At 41.8% G+C, this 21,292-nt stretch overlaps 1 long non-coding RNA gene across 1 annotated transcript; it reads right to left on the bottom strand.

The window, feature by feature from the left end:
* Positions 1 to 1,879: 1,879 nt before the first annotated feature.
* On the bottom strand, positions 1,880 to 20,927 carry LOC138162157 (uncharacterized). Its single transcript, XR_011168562.1, has 2 exons — positions 20,765 to 20,927; positions 1,880 to 2,853 (listed from the first exon to the last, which is right to left on the bottom strand). It is a non-coding gene; the product is annotated as an uncharacterized lncRNA (long non-coding RNA).
* Positions 20,928 to 21,292: the final 365 nt, after the last annotated feature.

Below are 21,292 nucleotides of genomic sequence, written 5' to 3'. Positions count from 1 at the left end.
GGAGGGCTTATTTTCGGGATAGGTCTTATTATCGGGGAAACACGGTACTTGCAAAATACAAGCAGGAAAAAGAGAAGTTGATCAAACATGATAGAAATGTAGTACGTTCTTACTATCCCAAAGTAAGGACTGCTGCATCTTCCTACTCAGGGTTCTGGGGTCCCTGAGGGCCTGAGGTGCTACCTCTGTGCCACCATTAGCTTGAGGCCCCTCCCTCTATGCTTCTTCCACTGTTAGGGTCCAGGAGCTAGAACCTCAGCTTCATTTAGCTATATAACACTGATTAACTTTTTTTTTTTGGAGGAGGAAGGGCAATTGGGGTTAAGTGACTTACCCAAGATCACATGGCTAGTGTGTCAAGTGTTTGAGGCTAGATTTGAACTCAGGACCTCCTGACTCCAGGGCTGGTGCTCTATTCACTGTACCACCTAGCTACCCCTGATTAACTTTTTTAAAGGGACATTTGTTTCAAAGCTATAGTAAGAGCAAACATATAAACATTTTCTCCCTACACTCTACGGGCATCCTTTCCCTTATACCACCTTGGTCTCTTTTGGGGAATAGGCTCAAGATTTAGTTCCTCCATGCCATTGGTTCTGCCAAGTTCATTTCTAGATGTGCCTTCACATCTCAGCTACCATTAACCTGACCTTCCCACGCTGCTTCCTTAGATTACTCCTTGCTCCTTAGAGCATCTGTGATATTCTGGCTATAAACCCATAGACTCTGGAATTCTGGGATGCTAAGGCAGCCTCTGAAGCTTTCAAATTCATAAGGTCATAGGGGCTTCTCTCTCCTCATCTAGAACAAATGCAGAGGCCAAGAAACAAAGCCCTTTCACTGGGCCATCTGGCCTCAGAGGGGGAAGAGAACCCAAAGCCTTTTATCTTAATAGTGTGGTCTCATATCAAACACCATGTATGAGTCACCTAGATCCTCTAAGAATAAATGAGATTTTTAAAAAAGTGACTGATGCTGACAGGCCCTTTCGAATGCCCCCACAGCCAATCAAAGAGTCTTCTTTTCAATACATGGTTTGCCAGTCATAAGTAGTTATAGAATGTCTACCTTCGACTCCTGTAAATGAGATTTCACAGTCTCTTCAACCTACTTTCCTTTCATCAATCATGATTCTCCCATAATCAAGGTTCCTGGTCTCTCCATCCCTAGAGATGATGTCCCAAGGGCTCACTCTCTCTGTCTGTATCTCCTTCTCCCTCTTTCTCTCTCTCTCTCTTTCTCTCCCTTTCTCCCCCCACCCCTGCACACACCCCAGACCTCTGTTACACAAATGTTATGGTTGAGTTCTAAGAATAATTGAGTTATTGAAGCCCCCTGCATAACTGACCCTAACAGTGTGGACTCTTCATTTGCCCCTTTGCTTTCTCTTCTGGTATTTGACACACTGTGCATGTTTCCTTTCAAAGGTCCATCCATCATTTAGAAACAACCCTTTGATGTATTAAGATACTGTCACTCACAAAGTGGTGGATCTGGGACTGTCTCGGCTCCTCTGAGGGCAAGGTCAGGGCTTTGTTCACATCACCACATTCCTTTCTCTTTATAGGATCTCAACTTCAGTGTTCCCCAAATGGAACTCCTTATCTCCCCCCACCAAAGATGTCCCTGCCCCCACCCCCTGCCCCTTGTCCCCCGTCCCCTGCCCCCAGCTTCTCTATTTCTACTGACGTTACCCCAGTCTTTCTTTGCACCCTCAGACTCATCCTTGGCTCTCTTCTCCACTCTCACCCTTCATCATCATATGCTGGTCTTATCAATTCTAGCTCCATCTTGTTCTTTTCCCCCACCCTCTTCCAGAACTTACATCCTCTCACACAGATTATTACAGTGATAATAATAGCTAGCGTTTATATAGCACTTTAAGGTTTGCAAAGCCCTTTTTATTTTTTTTTAAAGCAATTGGAGTTAAGTAACTTGCTCAAGGTTACATGGCCAGTTATTTCTGGGTGTGGTGCTGAGTATCTGAGCCCGGATTTGATCCAGGTCATCCCGACACTGGAGCCGGTGCTCTTACTCGCTGAGCCACCTGGCTGCCCCTCAAAGCTCTTTTTAAATGGTATAGCATTTTATTCTCACAACAACCCTGATAGGTAGATGCTATTATTATCCCCATTTGACAAATAAGGAAACTGAGGCACACAGAGGCAAAGTGATTTGCCCAGGACCACACGGGTAGTAAGTGTCCAAGGGGGAGCTGAACATAGGTCTTCCTCACTCCAAGGAGAATACTCTATCTAATTCACCAGCTTCTTCCTTCTCCAGTCCATCTTCTACACAGCTGCTGAAATACTCTTCCTAAGGCATAAGTCTGCGATAAAGTCTGCCAGCTTCTCATCCTATTATTTAAAGTCCTCCACCATCTGGCTTCCACCTTCCTTTCCAGACTTATTTCCAATTATTCCTTTCACACAATCTGTTCTTGTCATACTGGACAAATGAGCTGTTCTCAAGTTCAAAATTCTCTCTCCTGTCTCTTGGACTTCTCATGTGGTTTCCTCACCTCTGCCTCTTCCCAATGCTTCCGTTCCTTAAAGTCTCAGCTCAGGCCACCTACAGAATCCTTTCCTTGTTTCTTCCCCCCAGTAGTCAGGGGTCTTTACTTCCCCAAATTTGTTGTTGTTTAGTTGTTTCAGTCAAGTCCAATTCTTCCTTTGTCTGTGGGGTTTTCTTGGCAAAAATGCTGGAGTGGCTTGCCATTTCCTTCTTCATTGACAAACAGAGATTAGGTGACTTTCCCAAGGTCACACAGTGAGGATGTTTCTGAGACTGAAATTGAACCCAGGTCTTCCTGACTCCAAGCCCAGCACTCTATCCACTCTGCCACCTACCTGCCTAAAAAAAAAAAACAAAAACTTAAAATTCTTGTATTTCTTTTTGTTCAGTTGTTCAGTCATGTCTCTAGCTGACCCTATGGATGTTGTCCATGGAGTTTTCTTGGCAAAGATAATGGAGTGGCTTGCTATTTCCTTCTCCAGTGTGTCCCTATTTTACAGATGAGGAACAGAAGCAAATAGGGGTTAAGTGACTTGCCCAGGGTCACACAACTGGTAAGTGTCTGAAGCTACATTTCAACTCAGATCTTCCCGACTCCAAGCCAGGTGCTCTATCCACTGTATCAGCTAGCAAAAATGACTTTGTTTTTATTTTCTATACAAGCTGTATCCCCCATGTCAGCTCCCTCCCCTCCCTTCCCCCTGCCACAGTAGAAAGTAAGGCCTTTGGGAGCAGGGACTGTTCTTGTATACGCTTAATAAATGATGTTGAATTGTGCCACCCCTTTCATCTTTGCAAGGTGCAAGGCCAGTGCGAGAGTCAGAAGGAGAGAATATATATCCATGGAACAAGGATATCTCCTGAGGACTACTAACTAACTCCTATTGGGATGAAACCTATGGTCATGGCTTCGCTAGCATCTGGCTCAAAGTGACTGGGTTACTTCATAATTATATGGAAGGGGAAGCCAGGAGGCAGCATGATTTATACAAGTTAGTAATGGACCAGGAAGATGCAGGCTCTGTTTCCCCTTCTGTGGCTAGCTCAGGGTGTGATCCTGCCTTACTAAAATGTATAGCCCTGCTACTGATTAACTTAACCATCAGAAAGATGGAGGTTATAATGCCCATAGCTTCCTTGCCCTCCCCTCCAGGAAATCGTGAGTGTTAATAAGATCGACTGTGAAAGATAATATGAATCTATTCGAGATGACTCTTGTAACTTCGATTTGTAGACTGCCAGGTCCCCAAGGATCTAAGCACCCTTTTTGCACTGTACCTCATTAGCTTATCTCCTTTGGCAGGTGACGAAACTGAGATACAGGTGATTTGCCTGAGGTCACACAGTGAATATCCCAGCAGAGCTAAAATATACTGTGATGGATTGTGGAAAACTTTCTCGATTCGCTATGAAAAAAGAGCTTTTTGCCTTCAAGGATTTTTAAATTAGAACTGACTACCAAGGGAGACTGAATTAATTCCTTAATTGGACATCTTTAAGAATTTCATGGTGTTTGGCCTGGTATGGCAGAGATGCAATTTTGCTCTGAGCCAGAGAGATGGACTAAGGGACCTTTAAGTCACCTTTCCAGAATTATAATATATGGTTCTGTGATTATAAAATGTGCACATTTATTGAAATATAGAAAATTCAGATGAATAAGTATTTTCATATGACAAGGCCAAAAAAGTCCTTATCTATGGCTTACTAATTTTTTTTTTAAAGAGAGTGACATATCCACAAACTCTGAATCTATTATTCAAAGTCGATCAAGCCTTATCTTTGATAGCTTTGGCCACCTCTCCCACCAATCTTCATTGTCACTTTCTTTGTCTGGTTTCCACTACTCTTTCTTCTCATCAATTCTTTTTTGTTTCTATGATTGGGTCTTCCTCTTCTTCCTCCCTCAAGTCTTTATTTCTACTCTCTCTCTTCCTTGGTAATGTTATCTGTGCCTTCAGCTTTACCTACTACCTCCCTTGGAAACACCTCCATTTCTTTATCTCTTTCATGTCCGTGCTTCAGATCGACATTCAACTCCAACTGGTTGTTCCATCAATACCTCAAACTCAGCATGTTCAAATACAATTTCATCAGAATTTTCCCCAAATCTTCTCCTCCTCATGACTTCCCTATTTCTTTTTTAAATTTGTTCGAGTCTATGTTTTCATTGCTGGAGAATACCAGTATCCTTGCCAAGAAAACCCCATGGACAGTATTGATGTGCTATAATCCAGTGGAGTCCCAAAGAATTGGATACCACTAAATGACTCAATAACATCTTCCTTGATAGAGGGAACTTATGGTGAAGAAACTCCCTCCACCAATGATAATGATGATAATAATAACTAACATTTCCATAGGGTCTACTATCTTTCTCCAATAAAAAGCTGCTCAGAAATTTGTAGTTTTAGAGAATTACCTGGAGAACTGAAAAGTTAAGTAACTTGCACAGGATAGGGCCACACAGTCACATATATCAGAAGAGAACTCGATTTCCTATTTCTTTTGTTAGTATCAAAATTCTCTCAGTCCTGTGGACTCAATACACAGTCAGTTCTTAGTAAGCATTTGTTTGAAATGAATTGGTTCTCCAGTCTCCCTCCCCCCCACCCCCGCCCTTTGCCTACACATTCAATAAGGCACAAAGAAGGCACTGTTCCTCCTTTATTATTTCTCATATCTGTTCCTAGGAACTGGTTTAGGCAAATGAGTACAATTTAACAAATGTTTATTTAGCACCTACTACCGTGTTTCCCCGATAATAAGACCTATCCCGAAAATAAGCCCTCCCCTTACTGTGTAAGATTCCTCTAAAATAAGACCTCCCCCGAAAATAAGCCCTATTGAGATTGCTACTGTAGTGAAGGTGATCCCCTGCGCTACATGCTATATTATGGTACCCTCTGTATGCACCGTCTCCCCTCCCCCGGGTGAAACGCATGCCGCGCTTCGAGCTGCATCCTATCAGAGCTGCAGCAGTGAGCACGTCATCCTGTTCTTCCCCAGTGATTTGCTTGCTGGTGCCATTGAGAGCAGTGCCGCGGAGGAGAGCTGAGGCAGGACAACATAAAAACCCGGTATGTAAGCGGGAGTGAGGGGGCATGATGGAGGATAAAAAGGGCATGATGGAGGAAAAAAGAAGAACTCAGGGGGCATGATGGAGTGAAAAGAAGGACTGATGGTCATAATTTTATTATTCTGTCTGTTTTGACCCCCAGACATGAGTACAAAAGGGAAGAGCTATACTGTTGAGTATAAGAAAGCAATTGTAGAGGAGTCACATGGCAAGAATCTTGCAGTTTTCTGTAAAGAAAAACTTTTGGATCTTCAAATGGTCAGAAAATGGAGAGCAGATTATAATAACCTCAATCAACAGGTGGATGAGGGAAAAGGGAAAAAGTGCAGGTCTGGATCAGGTCAGCAGCCCTTATATCCTGACTTGGAGATCCTCGTTGGTGAATGGATTGCTGACAGGAGAGCAAAGGCCTTGGTTGTGCGCAGGGCTGATATTCAAGCATTTGCCCTTTCAATGGCACCAGAGTTTGAAATGGTCTCAGAAGGATTCAAAGCATCACAACACTGGTTGGACGGTTTCCTTCAACGGTACAGGTATGAACTGTCCCTAAGAAGATCGGCAACACTGTTTAAGCTGGAGATGCTGAAGTTATTAAACGTGCACTTGCATTCAAGTCCTTTATTGATAGGATCGACATTTGCAAGTACCAAACCTGCAATATGATTGCTATGGATGAAACTGCAGTGTTTATGGAACAAGGATCTCAAACAACAATTCATCACAGGGGTGCAACGTCAATCTACATTCCCACCACTGGCTATGAAAGTGCAAGGGTCACCTGTGTTTTGGCAATTCGTTTGGATGGAAAGAAAGCCACACCTCTAATCATCAGTAAGGGCAAGAAAGATAAGATTGAACATGTATCTGTGTATCTGGCATTTACGTTCTTGAAACCGAAAAAGCCTGGTGTACACAAGCCTTTATAAGAAAGTGGGTTGATTTAATGCTGCCACTTGTTATGCGAGGTAACCAAAGAGGTCTGATAGTCTGGGATTCAGCCAGCACTCACTGCGCTAAAGAAATGAAGAACTTCCTTGCAGAGAGAAGAATAGATCAAGTAATGATTCCTGCAGGAATGACTGCCTATCTCCAGACCCTTGATATTGCAATAAAGAAGCCATTCAAGGACCATTTGCGCATGGAAGTCAATGACTACATTGAAAATAGAATGGAAAGAAATCAGCGTGGAAACTTTGTGAAGCCCTGTCTGCAAGAAGTCGTGACTTGGGTGAAGAAGTCATGGGATAAAATTACTGACAGCTGTGTCGCCAAGGCACTACGAGCAGGTTACCTGGACAAGACATATTCATTTAAAGAGAGCTATATTGCTGGACATGACAGATTGGGTCCACTTCTTCTGAAGGAAATGGAGGCGCAAGACATCCAGGACGGAATTCAGGGTATGGACACTTATGACGATGTTGTTGAAGAAGATGACATGATCATTATTGAATAAAGGTACATTTTTTTTGTTCACATTTACCTGTTTATTAAAATTGCTGTCAATGTTCATTAAAATAAGCCCTCCCCTGAAAATAAGCCCTCTGGTGTTTTTCTGTCCAAAAAAAATAATAAGACAGTGTCTTATTATCGGGGAAACACGGTATGTGCAATAGGAAATAAGCTCCTTAGATTGACTGACCAGTTTAGCTTTTGTCTTAGTATTCTGAGTGCCTAGCCCAGTGCCTTTTATTATATTGAAAGGTGAAGAGAACAAACATTTGTGTAGCTCTGACTATATTCCAATGTGCTAAGAGTTTTGCAAATGTCATCTCATTTGATCTTCTCACAACAACTTTAGGAGGTAGGTGCTATTATTATTTCCTTTTTATAATTAAGGAAACTGAAGAGAATAGAGGTTAAGTGACTTGCCCAGGGTCACACAGTAAATATTTGAGACTCCAGGTCCAGTGCTCAATGCTTGTTGAATTTAACAGACTTGCAAGGCACTGTGCTATGTGCTAGTGATACAGAGACAAAAATGAAAACATTCCTGCCCTCAAAGAGCATGCCTTCTGTTAAAATGCAACATGTGTATATGCAAATAGAGAAAAGGGAGTGAGTAGGAAAAACTATTCCTCATTAAAAAAAATCTAGGTAAAAATGAAAAAAAATAGGATTAAATATCATTAGGTAAGTTATATGAGAATAGGATCAGAGAGCTTAATGTAATCCATGACCCATAACTATATTCACATTCTTACACATTATAAAAAGCAAGGTATCTTTTATGAGTAGACAGCTAAGTAGCATGGTAGATAGAGTGCTGGGCATGGAGTCAGGATGACCTGAGTTCAAATCCAGCCTCAGATATTTACTAGCTATGTAACCCTGAGCAAGTCACTTAACTTCTGTTTGCCTCAGTTTCCTCATCTGTAAAATGAGGATAATAATAGCATCTACCTCACAGAGTCATAAGGATCAAATGAGATTATATTTACTCTGAAAAGTACCTGTCACATAGTAGGCACTACATAATCGCTTATTCCTTTTTCTCCTTTCCTTTTTGCTCTTACCTATTCATCTTCCTAACTCCATAAGATTTCCCCTCTGTCCTTTACTAAAAAACAAAGCAAAAACCCCTAGCTACTCCAGATGTTTGCCCTTTTTTCTCCAGAGTTACAGGGCTCAAATCTCATGATCATCTCTCTTTGCCAGGGTAGAAAAGCAATGCTTTCTCTCAGGGAATACAAATCCCAGAATTAGCAGTTAGGGGTTGAGATCATTTTTTCTCTATCCACAGTGAAGCCAGTCTGAGCATGTCTAAATACTTGGTTACATTGGTATTTCAGAATCTTTTTTTTTTTTTTAAGCAATCAGGGTTAAGTAACTTGCTCAAGGTTACACCTTGCTCAAGGTTACACAGCCAGCCATCTCTGGGTGTGGTGCCAAGCATCTGAGCCCGGATTCGATCCAGGTCATCCTGACACTGGAGCCAGTGCTCTTACTCGCTGTGCTACCTGGCCTCCCCAGCATTTCAGAATCTTCCTTCTTGGTTCAACTCAGGTACTGCCTCCTCTGTGAAGCCTTCCCTAATCTCCAAATTATCTCATATTTACTTGTCTGTGTAATTGTTCCAAACCTGTCCCTGCCTCAATCTCTAATAGAAATCCCTTAGGATCATAGGATTGAGAGCAGAAGGGACTTTAGGGGCCATTTAATACAACCCATTAATTTTACAGTTGGAGAAACTGAGTCCCCAAGAGGTAAATGACTTACCCCAAGTGATAAAGCAGTAAATAGCAGAATCAGAATGTGAACCCAGGTCATTTGACTCTAAATTTCTCTATCATACCATATTGACTTTTATATCTCATGGTCTATAGGCAGAGAGAAATGCCAAGTAATCTTTGCAGATCTTTTATTATTTCATTGAGAGGCTGTGACCCTATCTTTCCCTCATTAATGTTCATAGTTGTATTTTTATGTTTTATACAGAGTTGACATTTAATAAACCTTTATTAAGCTGATAGGGGCAGATATCAATTGTGCCTAATAAACTGTATCTTCTTCAGTAATCAAACTATGTAGTCCCTTTTATGCTTCCCAAAGGCCCATGTTGGGGCTGTGCAAAGATTTGGATTCTTTGTTAAAAGGAAAGTGTTAGGGCCAGTTGAATTAAATTGAGTTCATGGAGACAGCAAATCAAATCAAGGCAATAAGCATTTATTAAGTACCTGCTGGATATGAGGCACCATGCTAAATGCAGGGGATACAAAGAAAGGGGAAAAAAAAAGGTCGGAAATGTTAAAGAGATCACAGTCCAATAGGAAGATAGCCTGCAAACAACTTTGTGGAAATGTCTATATACAGGATGAACTGGAGATCATCTAAGGGTTGGCACGAGCATTAAGGGGGATTAGGAAAGGCTTTTTGCAGAAGGTTGGATTTTAGCTGAGACTTGAAGGAAACCAGGGAAGTCAGGGGGCAGAGATGAGAAGGGAGAAGACTGGAAAGATGGAAGTAGGTGTAATGGGAATGTAAATTTTAAAGATCTTCCCTGCCCCTAGGCTAAAGTGCACCTGGAGCCTGGGGTGGGAGGCTTGTTTTTCGGTAGATACTTTTTGATTGGCCAGTGGGTCAATAAGGTTGTTACATTCTATGAGGCAGGAGAAGGCTATATAAGCCCTGATGTGAGGCTTTGTTTTGGGGCTCACTTTGAGAATTGTTCTGTGATTTGATCAGATGAAACTCTGGGAAGTCGTTGTCCAGGGCCCCCTGGCTTTGAAACCCAGATGTTGTTTGCTATGGATGTAATGGTTGGACAATTTGGAAATCTGTCTACTTGATCTGTTTCTGTCTTGATAATTCTGTCTATATATTCTGAAGTTCGGGGTACTGACCTCTTTCCCCTGAACTAGGTAAATGATACATGTTTGACTGATTAAAGTAAGCTTGTTAACCCATTTTGAGTTTCTTTCCTTTATCAAAGCAGATCCAAGAACCTGTATTGGCAGCAAACCCTGAGGGCGCTTGGGGTGCTTGCTGCTACAGTAGGTGAAATAGTAGAGAAGAAATAGCTAATTAATACTTGAGTATTAAATACAAGTTGCCGAGCTACCTCAGGGATTCAAGAAGGTCAAGACCAACGATCCTTTCAATTGTTTTAAGATCACAGTTCAGTATGGCATTCAAGGTGAAAAAGCCCCAGAAGCAAGGTCACCTGAATCAGCTCCAAGAATAAGAACCAGTATCTACACAAGCTAGTGGTGGAACAATAAGACCTGAAGTCTATACCTGGATCCTTATATATCCTTATGTACATATGATCGGAGGATCACAGAATTAGAAGGTACCTCGGAAACCTAATCTAACCTGTACCTTCCACATCATACCTGGTAAGTACTCATTTGCCTTTACTTAAAGAATGAGGGGAACAGGGGTAGCTAGTTGGCACAGTGAATAGAGCACCAGACCTGGAGTCAGGAGGACCTGAGTTCAAATCCAGCCTCAGACACTTAACATAAAACTAGCCGTGTGACCTTGGGCAAGTCACTTAACCCTAACTGCCCTACCTTCCCCCCTCCAAAAAGAAAAAAAGAATGAAGGGAACCCACTACTTTGCAAGGCAATATATCCCACTTTTGGATACTGCTAATTGTTAGGAATTTTTTCCAAATGTATTCTCAGAGGCTCCTCTCCAATGTAGTCCGCCGAAAGCTACCAAAATTCCAATGCTGCTTTGGGTCAGTATTCAAAACCATAGTTCATAAAGCCCTGTCCTGATGTTTTTTTCCACATCAAACACATTAATTCAAAGCATAAGGCATTTAATTAAATAATATTGCAAGGTGAGTGAGAGGCATTGTGATATAATTAAAGAATTATTCCTGGAATCGAGAAAACCTGAGTTAAGGTCCTGACTCTAACGTGTGTGTGTGTGTGTGTGTGTGTGTGTGTGTGTGTGAAAGACTCAGACAGACCATGGGCAAATCACTTAAACTCTTTTGCACTGTAAGTGGAAGCTTCATTGCTAATTTGCATGGGTGGAAGGAGTTTACAAATGGGAGTTACCTGCACCGATTAAATCATAGGTCTGGATCCCTGTCCAAAAAAGTGAATAATAAATGAAATCCCCTGCACTCACAGGAAAATATTCTCCTACAGATCCTAATATTTCCTGTGCAAAAGGGAAAAGGCATGGGAGGAATGTGTAGCAAGGGCAACTTAAACTCTGCAAGCTTTATCCTAGTTAGATCATCTCCTTTGATGCTTCTCTTAAGAGCTGCTGATGTCATCTGTTGGTTTGGTGATAGGATCTGATGGGCTGCTTTCTCTGCTGAGGCAAAATGCCTTCATCATCTACCAGGGCAGCTTCTCTGCTGTACTGCTATATGCTGTTTGACTGCTTAGTTACCATTGAGCTATTGCCATATGCTGGTTATCTACTTAGAACTTTTCTGTTTAACCATTCTTTCTTACACACTGCTTTCTCCTCCCACCTTAAAACTACCACCACCCAAAAAAAAAAAAAAAATAGGGGCAGCCAGGTAGCACAGCGAGTAAGAGCACCGACTCCAGTGTTGAGAAGACCTGGAGATCGAATCCCGGGCTCAGGCACTTAGCACCCACCCAGAAACACCTGGCCGTGTAACTTTGAGCAAGTTACTTAACCCCAATTGCTTAGGGGTGGCCAGGTGGCTCAGCGAGTAAGAGCACTGGCTCCAGTGTCGGGATAACCTGGATCAAATTCGGGCTCAGCTACTCAGCACCACACCCAGAAATAACTGGCTGTGTAACCTTGAGCAAGTTACTTAACCGCAATTGCTTTAAAAAAAAAAAAACTACCACCACCCCCTTCCAGGGATCAAAGCTCTTTTTGTGCACATAGCCGTAGCCCAACAATTCAGGGATTTTTCCTCTTTTTTTTTTTTGTCAGACCCATGGTTATACCTAGCCAGCCAGAAAGATTCCTTAAATCAAGTCTTTCTTGATTTAACTCAATCAGTACCTTCAGAACTGCTGGTTAGTTGGGTGGGAGTAAGGACTTTCCTTTTAACTACCATCATGCCCATGGATGCTCTCAATATGCCTTTGCAAATTACCCTAGAGCTTCACTTAGAAAGATGAGGAGAAGGTAGAATTAGTAGTCTCTGTCCAGCATATCTGTCAGCAATAAAATAATCACTTCCCCTCTACTCACACCAAGGATCAATCTTCCCTTTTGCAACTTCTATTATCACTAGTAGTTCTGTCCTCTGGACCAAGTGAATAAATCCAGTGCCCTCTCCCACATGTCAATCCTTAAGATTTCTTAAGTCAGACATCATGCCTTCCTTAAATCTAGGTTAAACATTCTCACTTCCTTCAGTTGATCCTCCTATAGTATGATTTCAAGGCCCTTGACTATATTAATAAGTCTACTCTGCAAACTCTCTGGATTATCAATACCCTTCTTAAAACATGGCACTCAGAAATGAACAGAACATTCCGGATATTATCTGATAAGGGCAAAAAACAGTGTGACTATTCCTTTCTTATGCTTAGAAGCTATTCCTCTCCTAATGGCTGTGCACTCTCCTTGGACTATGCCCAAGACAACATTTGATTTCTTTACTTACATATCATAATTTTGAACTCACATTGAGCTTACTAAAACAAGTCAGCTTAACAAGTTAACAGGTCAACAAGTCAAGTTTAAGTGTTTACTATGTGTAGGTCACTGTGCTAGGTGTTAAGAATACAAATGCAAGCAGAAAGAAAGACAGCCCCTGCCCTCAAGGACTTTATATTCTACTGGGGAAGACAACATATAAAAAGAAGCTGAACAGGAGAGAGGGAAAGGGGAGAAGGGAGTATCAGTGTGGGGGCATGGTAAAGAAAGTTGGGCGAGTCGAGGGTATAGTCTGGAAAGAAATGAAGACATGCTTGGCCTGGACATCCTCCATAAAATGGAGGTTCTGGGAAGAACCAACCAATAAGAGGAAGAGGTTACAGGAATGCCTGGTACATCCATTGTGTGAAATCCCAAGTGTGGAATGACCTTTCAGAAGAAGAAGATTCTATGGTAATAGAGAAAGTCTGGAGGAGAGTCAGGAGTGCAGCCTAGAGAGAATTAAATGAAATGAATGAAAACCCCCAGCTTTTGAGGGGAGAGGGTAGAGATGGCTATTTGGCCTTCTAATATTGTCTATATTAAGTTGATTTTTTGAGCCCAGGTACAAGCCTTTATATTGATCACTCTTAAATTTCATCTTATTAGAGTCATCCTAATGTTTTATCAGTCAGTTGACAAAGATTTTAAAAGTACTCACTATGTGCCAGGCACTGTGCTGAGCACTAGGATTATAAAGAAAAAACAAAATAGTCAAGATATTTTTGGATCCTGATTATGTCATCCAATGTGTTCTCTATCCCACCCAGCTTTTTCCCATCTGCTTATTTAAGAAGCATGCCTTCTACACACATACACACATAAACACACAAGAGATTCGAATCAAATAAATATCATTTCAATGACAGTTTGGTTCAGATGCTATTTTGACAGTCTGTTTCTTTAAAACAGGAATTGTTGTTGTCAACTAATACTTTGTGGTTAATAATAATATCTTCAGTTTCTTTAGTACTTTCCAATTTGAAAATCTCTTCTTCCCAATTACCCAGTGAAAGAGCCAGTTCCACTCTTTTGCACGGGAGAGAAGTTAAATGACTAGCCCATGATCACATGGCTATTAAATTTGAAGATAGGACTTGAATGCAGGTCTCCTGATTGCAACTATATTTCTCTAACCTTTTCTTAAACACTGATTATGTGTAAGATACTATGCTAGTAGTACTATACATTGTAGGTATATATATATATGTATATATATAATGTACAATTATATGTATAATATATATATAAGTATATATATATATATATATATAAGGTACTATACATTGCAACTTAGCAACTGGAGCTGGTCCTGCAATTAAAGCTCTTCTAACTCAATAGGTCCCACCAAGCTTGTGGTCCCCTGGCACAGCCTTTGAGAACCCATAGTGACTTTGGTACCACAGTGGATTAGGGGAACACTTGGGTGGTAACAGCCTTTGAGAGAGAAGAGAAGGATGCACATGGCCCCAGACCTATTAGAACAGCAAAGTACCAAGCCATCACATGGAGAAAGAGAGAAAAAACACCTTTGAATTTTTCCTTTGGCTCTCCCATGGATTGTTCATAGAGTGTTGGTCTGATGGGAGTAGGTTGTCTCTTTGTGGCAACTCCAGTTTCATTTTTTTCCCCAAGGAGTTTCTGAACCATCAGAATAGTACCATAAATTTGGAAGCCTTATATGGGTCTCTGAGGCAAAGAGGAGACTCATTAGAACGTTGCAGGGGGCAGAGCCTCTTTAGCCAACTGAGGGCAATCTAAAACTCAGAGTGGAACTATGAGCTGACAGAATTATGTAGATCCCTGAAAGCAAAGTGGGATTCACCAGAAGGAAGAAAATTGTATCAATTGTTTATATAAATATCTATAATATTTTTGCCTTTCTCAGTGGGGGTTAAATAAAATTTATCCTATGCCAAAAATGATTGTTACCCTGAGTGCTTGCATTCAGGATATTGGATATTTTGGAACAGGGAGGGGTAGAGGGTGGGTGAAGACCTACATACAAGCTATCTTTTCAGATTTCCCCTAGTCAATTCTGTGTGGGGCTAAAAGGAACCAAAGAGAATCATTTGGGGCCATCTCTGAGAGGGAATCTTGTACATGTAAACCCAAAGTTTAGAGTGCTGAACCAAGGGTTATACAAATGCATAAATGTTGGCAGAATGTTTTTGTTGTGGTTGCATGGTGTAGTCCAAAGAGCACTGGATTTAGAGTCAAAAGGCCTGGGTTTGAACCTTAACTTTGTGACTTACAACCATGTGACCTTGGGCAAATGACTAACCTTTCTGGGCTTCCAATTTCATCATAATTAAAACATCCTGCCATGCTGGTTGGGAAACCAGGGGAGTAGAAAAGGATGGTGGAAAAGTCTGTGCATGCCTATAACAGTACATGTAGAAAGAAAAGTAAACAATGGAGTCTATTATCTATGTATAAGATAAGGTACAAATCCTTAATCTAGAATTTTAAAACCTTCCTGCTTTGGCTTGAAACTACCTTTCCAAGCTTACTTATGTTGTTATTGTTTAGTTGATTTTCATTCATGTCCAATTCTTTGTGACCCCATTTGGGGATTTCTTGGCAAATTTACTGGAGTGTTTTGCCATTTCCTTCTCCAATTCCTTTTACAGATGAGGAAACTGAGGCAAATAGGGTTAAGTGACTTGCCCAGGGTCACACAGCTACCATCACCCATCTGTGAATCTGTATGCCTGTCTCTCCCCCACTCTCTAGTAGAACATAAGCTTCTTGACAGAACCCACAAAATGACAGAGAAAAGTGAACTTCCCATTGAAGACAGTCTGGAAGGCCAGCAGGAAGGGACCAGTTCAGTGCTCTGGGAGCCAAGCCCAATCCCATTTTAGCCTCAGGGTGGCCACAACCAGCCACCTGCTGGAGGGACTTCAGATCACCAGCAGTTGTGGCGGTTTCCAGAATTATCAACCCATAGATGCTAAGGACAAAGTGAGAGATCAGTGTAGTGTGGACTTTGGGAACCAGGACTCTGGAGTGCCGTCCAGCCTATGCCCCTGGGGCGAGAAGCCCCTGAGGCTCTGTGGCCTTGCAGCTGCCTCCACTGGCTGCTTCAGAGCTGCTGGCCTGCAGATTGTAGGGGGACCAAGCGACCAGTCTGAGGGGTAATCACTCTTGCTTTAACATGCTTGGATATGGATCACTGTCTAGGGTGGACATCCTGGGGTGTGTGACCAGTTTGCCAGAGCGTGTGGAGGCTTCAGAGAGGGCAGCCAACTAATAGCTATGGCAGCTAAGAAAACCCCAGCAATTTGGGACAAAGCTCCCCTCTCTGGTAGCAGAGTTCTACTGTGGCAAAAAGGTCAAAAGTCAAGTAATTGAGTGGCACCATGAGCAAGCAAAGGAAGCAAAGCAGGATGACCTTACACTCCTATTTTGGGGACAAAAAGGATCGAAGCATGGAACAGGAGGAAGACAGCAAAGTCAGAACTCCTGCACCAAAAGCTTCCAAGAAAAAATATGAGCTGGTTACAGGCCATGAGGAGATCAAGAAGGATTTTGAAAACCAAATAAGAGAAGTGGAAGAAAAATTGGGAAGAGAAATGAGAATGATGCAAGAAAATCATGAAAAGCAAGTCAGCAACCTGACTGAAGAAAATAACACCTTAAAAAACAGATTAACTCAAATGGCAAAAGAGGCTCAAAAAGCCGACAAGGAGAAGAATGCCTTATTAAAAAGCCAAATTTGCCAGATGGAAAAAGAGTCTCAAAAGCTCACTGAAGAGAATCATTCCTTCAGAATTAAATTGGAGCGAATGGAAGCTAGTGACTTCATGAGAAATCAAGATACTATTAAACAGATCCACACAAATGAAAAAATAGAGGGCAATGTGAAATATCTCACTGGAAAATAGATCCAGGAGAGATAATTTTAAAATTATTGGATTACCTGAAAGCCATGATAAAAAAAAAGAATCTGGAAATCATCCTTCAAGAAATTCTCAAGGAAAATTGCCCTGATGTTTTAGAACCAGAGGGCAAGATAGAGGTTGAAAGAATCCACCAATCACCTCCTGAAAATGATCCCAAAAAGAAAACCCCTAGGAATATTGTAGCCAGGTTCTGGAGTTCCCAGATCAAGGAGAAAATATTACAAGCATCCAGGAAGAATATTGTGGAAACACAATCAGGATAACACAGGATCTGGCAGCTTCTACACTGAGGGATTGAAGGGCTTGGAATAGGATATTCCGGAAGTCAAAGGAACTGTGTTTAAAACCAATAATCACTTACCCACCAAAACTGAGTATCATGTTTCAGGGGAAAATATAGTTATTCAATGGAATAAAGGATTTCCAAGCATTCTTGATGAAAAAAACAGAGTTGAATAGAAAATTTGACATTCAGATACAAGAAGCATGAGAAGGTAAATAGGGAGAAGAAATCACAGGGAACTTATCAAAGTTGAACTACTTACATTCCTACACGGAAAAATGATCATTGTAACTTATGAAACTTTTCTCAGTATGAGAATAGTTGAAGGGAATAGAAATGTGTGTGTATGCACACATATACATACATATATTCACACATGTGTCTATATAGGAAGGTATATGGACTTATGAATACATATGTGAGTGTGTGTATATATGTGTACAGGCATACATAGACAGAGGACACAGGACCAATTAAATAGGAAGGGATGATACTTAAAAGGTGAAATTGAGAGGTGAGAGAAGAATATAATGAGAGGAGATGGGGAGAGATAGAATGGAGTAAATTATCTTATATAGAAGAGGCAAGGGAAAACAGTTACAATGGAGGGGAAGAACAGGAAGGCAAAAGGGAATGAGTCAACCTTACTCTCACTGAATTTGGATTAGGGAGGGAATGACATACACACTTAGGGTATCTCACCCTACAAAAGAGTAGGGGGGAAGGGGATGAGAGGGGAGATGATGGAGGGGAGGGCAGGTTGGGGGGGAGGGAAGTTGGAAGCACACACTTTTGAAAAGGGACAGGATCAAAGTAGAGAATAGAACAAGAGGGGGGCAGGATGGAGGGAAATATAGCCAGTCTTTCACAATATATCCATTATGGAAATGTTTTGCATGGCTATTTTAATTGCTTATCTCCCCAGTAAGGGTGGGTGACAAGGGAGGAAGGGAAAGAATCTGAAATTCAAAGTTTTAAAATAAAATGTTTAAATATATTATTATTATTAATAATTTTTATTTTACATGCAACTGGGAAATAAGATATACAGGCACTGGGGCATAGAGATCCACCATGCCCTACTGGAAAGTTGGAGAGGGGATGGGGGAGGATATAAGAGAGAGCAGATTGGGGGAGGGGGTATTCAATGAGATTGCTGTTTTGGGGTGGTAGGTAGGGGAAAAATGGGGAGAAAATTTGTAACTCAAATTCTTGTGGAAATAAATGATGTAAACTAAAAATAAACATAAAATTTAACTTAAAAAAAAAACAAACAAAAAAGAACATAAGCTTCTTGAGGGTAGGGATTTTTTCACTTTGATCGTTGTATGTCCATCTCAGAGAATACTGCCTGTCACAAGGTTACTGCCTAACAAACACTTGTTGAATTTAAGTGTATCCTTAAGCTTCCAGCTTCTGCATGAGTCTTGTCTTGATTCCCCACAATTATAGTAATTCTATAACTACTGAATAGTGATACTTCCCTCCCAGGCCTGATGGGGTACCTGGGGTCTAGGTCAATTTGTGAAACCAACTTGTAAAACCAGTCTGTGCAGTTGTAACCACACTTTGTATTATAAAATTGTTATCTGTAAAATTCCTTTCCCAACCTTGGGCTCTGCCCCTTCCCCTATCATATGCACTAGGCCTAGGTAACACTTTGTGACCCCTTTGTTCTTACTTAATCTCTTCATTTCTCCTCCTGGCCTGGCCCACACCCTCCTTTGTCCTTGTCTTTTGTCTCCTTTGGCCTGGCCCAAATCTTATCTAAACTATCTATGCACTAAAGTCACAAGTTCCTCTTGGTCAGCTCTGACCTTTATCTATGCACTGAGGCCCCTCCCATCCGGTCAGCCCTGACAATGGCAGCCTTGCCCTTTAAAAGTAAAAGCATGTACCCCTTGCAGGTCCCCTAAGGACTCTTGCCTGCTTCTCTTAGAAGCCTAACAATAAACTTCTACAATTCTTACTCCAATTAAGCCTGAGACCTTGAATTCTTTCCAGATGCTATTGGAGGTTTTCTGGTCTTAGATAAGATCAGAATTCCTGCTGAACCTATTGGGATTCTGTCCCTCATCAGGCCCTGCAGCTATCATCCGGGGAAGAAACCCCTATGGAAATGATGCCCAGCAATTGATCCCAGAGGTATTAAGTCATAGTTACTGACAACCCAGAAAAGAAAGTTTCAACCACTGGTTCAGCAGGCCTGAATCTTTGGTCTCAGGGCCACACATAGCCTTCTAAATCCTCAAGTGCAGCCCTTTCACTGAATCCAAACTTCACAGAACAAATCCCCTTAATAAAAGGATTTGTTCAGTAAAACTTGGACTCCATCAAAAGGCCTAATCTGAGGACCCAGAAGGGCATTTGAAGCCTTGAGGCCGCAGGTTCACCAACCTATACACTTTTATCATTCTACCTTGTATCAAGTTTATTTGTAAGTTCCTAGAGGACAGAACCTGTCCTATTTCATATTTGTATCTCCAGTGCCTAGTGGTATCTGGCATATGGAGGCCCTTTTAACAAATCTGTGTTGTATTTGAATTTGAATGGTACAAAGAACAACAGAAATAGAGAAATGGAGACAAACCTACAAAGCACTCAGAGGGCGAGACAAGAAACCGCTTATACCAGCTGATTTAAAGCATCACCTCCACCTCCCTTCAGACCCGATGAGACAGCACAGGACCCTAAACCCAAGACAGCAGTGCTTGCCAGACCTTACGTCCCATTTCTGGCCCAGCCCCATTGTCATGGGGAGGAAGCAACACTGGAGAGAAGCAGCCCACCAACCTTAATTGCATCATCACTAAATGCTGATCACCTGCCAATAATAGGCAGGTGTCACAGCCCTCCCTTCCTTGGCGATCATAGTTACTGCAGACCCAGAAGAAAGTTCTCTCCACCCAAATCCTTGGTGTTGTCAAATAGTTCAGTGGATGTGGTTTTATCAGTGAAAATTCTGTTTTAAAAAGATGCAGGGACAGCTAGGTAGAGCAGTGAATAGAGCACCAGCCCTGGAGTCAGGAGGACCTGAGTTCAAATTTGACCTCAGACACTTAACACTTACTAGGTGTGTGACATTGGACAAGTCACTTGACCCCCAATTGCCCTGCCTTCCTCTCTCGAAAAAAGCAAACAAAAAATCCAAATTTAAGAAAAGTTCTGCTTTCAACATTTCCAGGCCTGAATCAAACCATTTTGAAGAAAAATCTTTTGTTTAGTAAACCTTAATGCTTGGTCTGAGTTTAGCAATTGCATATAGTTCTTTCAGTGCTTTGGTTTATACTTTCATTAGGCTCAACTTTGTGAGATTCAAGTGAGCAGATGGGCCTATCCAATCAATCTGAATTTATTAAAGTTCCTACTATGTACCAGGCACTGGAAATAAAAAGATCATTATGCACACATATTCACATGTATAGGCATAAAGAGATATAGCCAAAGGCCTAAGCATATCTCATTCAAAAGAGTAGGTGGAGAGAAAAGGTTTCTTCTTTAATGGATGAGAAATAGAATCCACAAACAGCAGATAAAATAAGAGACTCAGCCGTGAAGTAGCTGAAGGAAGGAAAAAATGAATGGGGAGGAGGCAGAATCTGATGAATGCTGAGTGGACTTTCCCTGAAATAAGACAGAAGCCAGTCCCTAAATGGTCCCTTAATTAGTGAGTGTCCTAAGAAGCTCAGTGGGCCTTGGAGGAAGAAAATAACGTGTGACCCAGCAGAAAGGTCTGTGCAGACATCAGCCTGGTGGCCATCGAGGTGGAAGGTGGGCTGACAGGATGATCATGGGGTCTCTTTTGCTTCACTATCAGGGCTGTCTCCTAGGGCCAGGGAGAGAAGCTAAGATCCTTCTGACAAAGAGCAGGGCCCAGTATATCCTACCTTTCCAGATGGCTGGAGATAGGAAAGGGAATTAACCCAGGTTTAAATTCTTCCTTCAGGGAGATGCAGGGGTCATTATACCAGATTTGGATGCTCAGTGTTCCCACCCAGATCTGGACTAATTCCCCACCCTAGGACTGAGGGTTTGTTTATCTCCTGTCCCTTACCTGAGGGGACTGGGCGTGCCTTCTTGAAGGCCTCCAACCCATTTTCTGAAAAGCCTCACTGACATCATTGCAGAAAAATGTTCTCAGTCAGGTATTCCTCCTTCACCTGGGCTTGAGCCTGCCCTTGCTCTGGAAGGTTTCTGGCTAACTGGGAAAGGCCCTTGCTGCAGAATTCCATGATGTTGCCATGTTGTGTTCCTGTTGCAATCTTGCCGGTGCTTAGCTGAGCTGCCTAACTCCCACCCTGATCCCCTCTATCTACAAGGACAAGGTAGAACCTGAGACCATCTAGCACAAAATATTTGTTCCATATTACCAAAAACATTAGGGATATTATTATATCCCTGCAGAATCAATAAAC

The sequence above is a fragment of the Petaurus breviceps genome, unplaced genomic scaffold, assembly GCF_028583685.1.
Source record: "Petaurus breviceps papuanus isolate PSGF00001 unplaced genomic scaffold, PetGlider_PUasm1.0 186, whole genome shotgun sequence".
NCBI classification, from domain to species: domain Eukaryota; kingdom Metazoa; phylum Chordata; class Mammalia; order Diprotodontia; family Petauridae; genus Petaurus; species Petaurus breviceps.
Note: the sequence above shows the minus strand (reverse complement) of the source record. Positions and strands in the feature narration are given on the sequence as shown.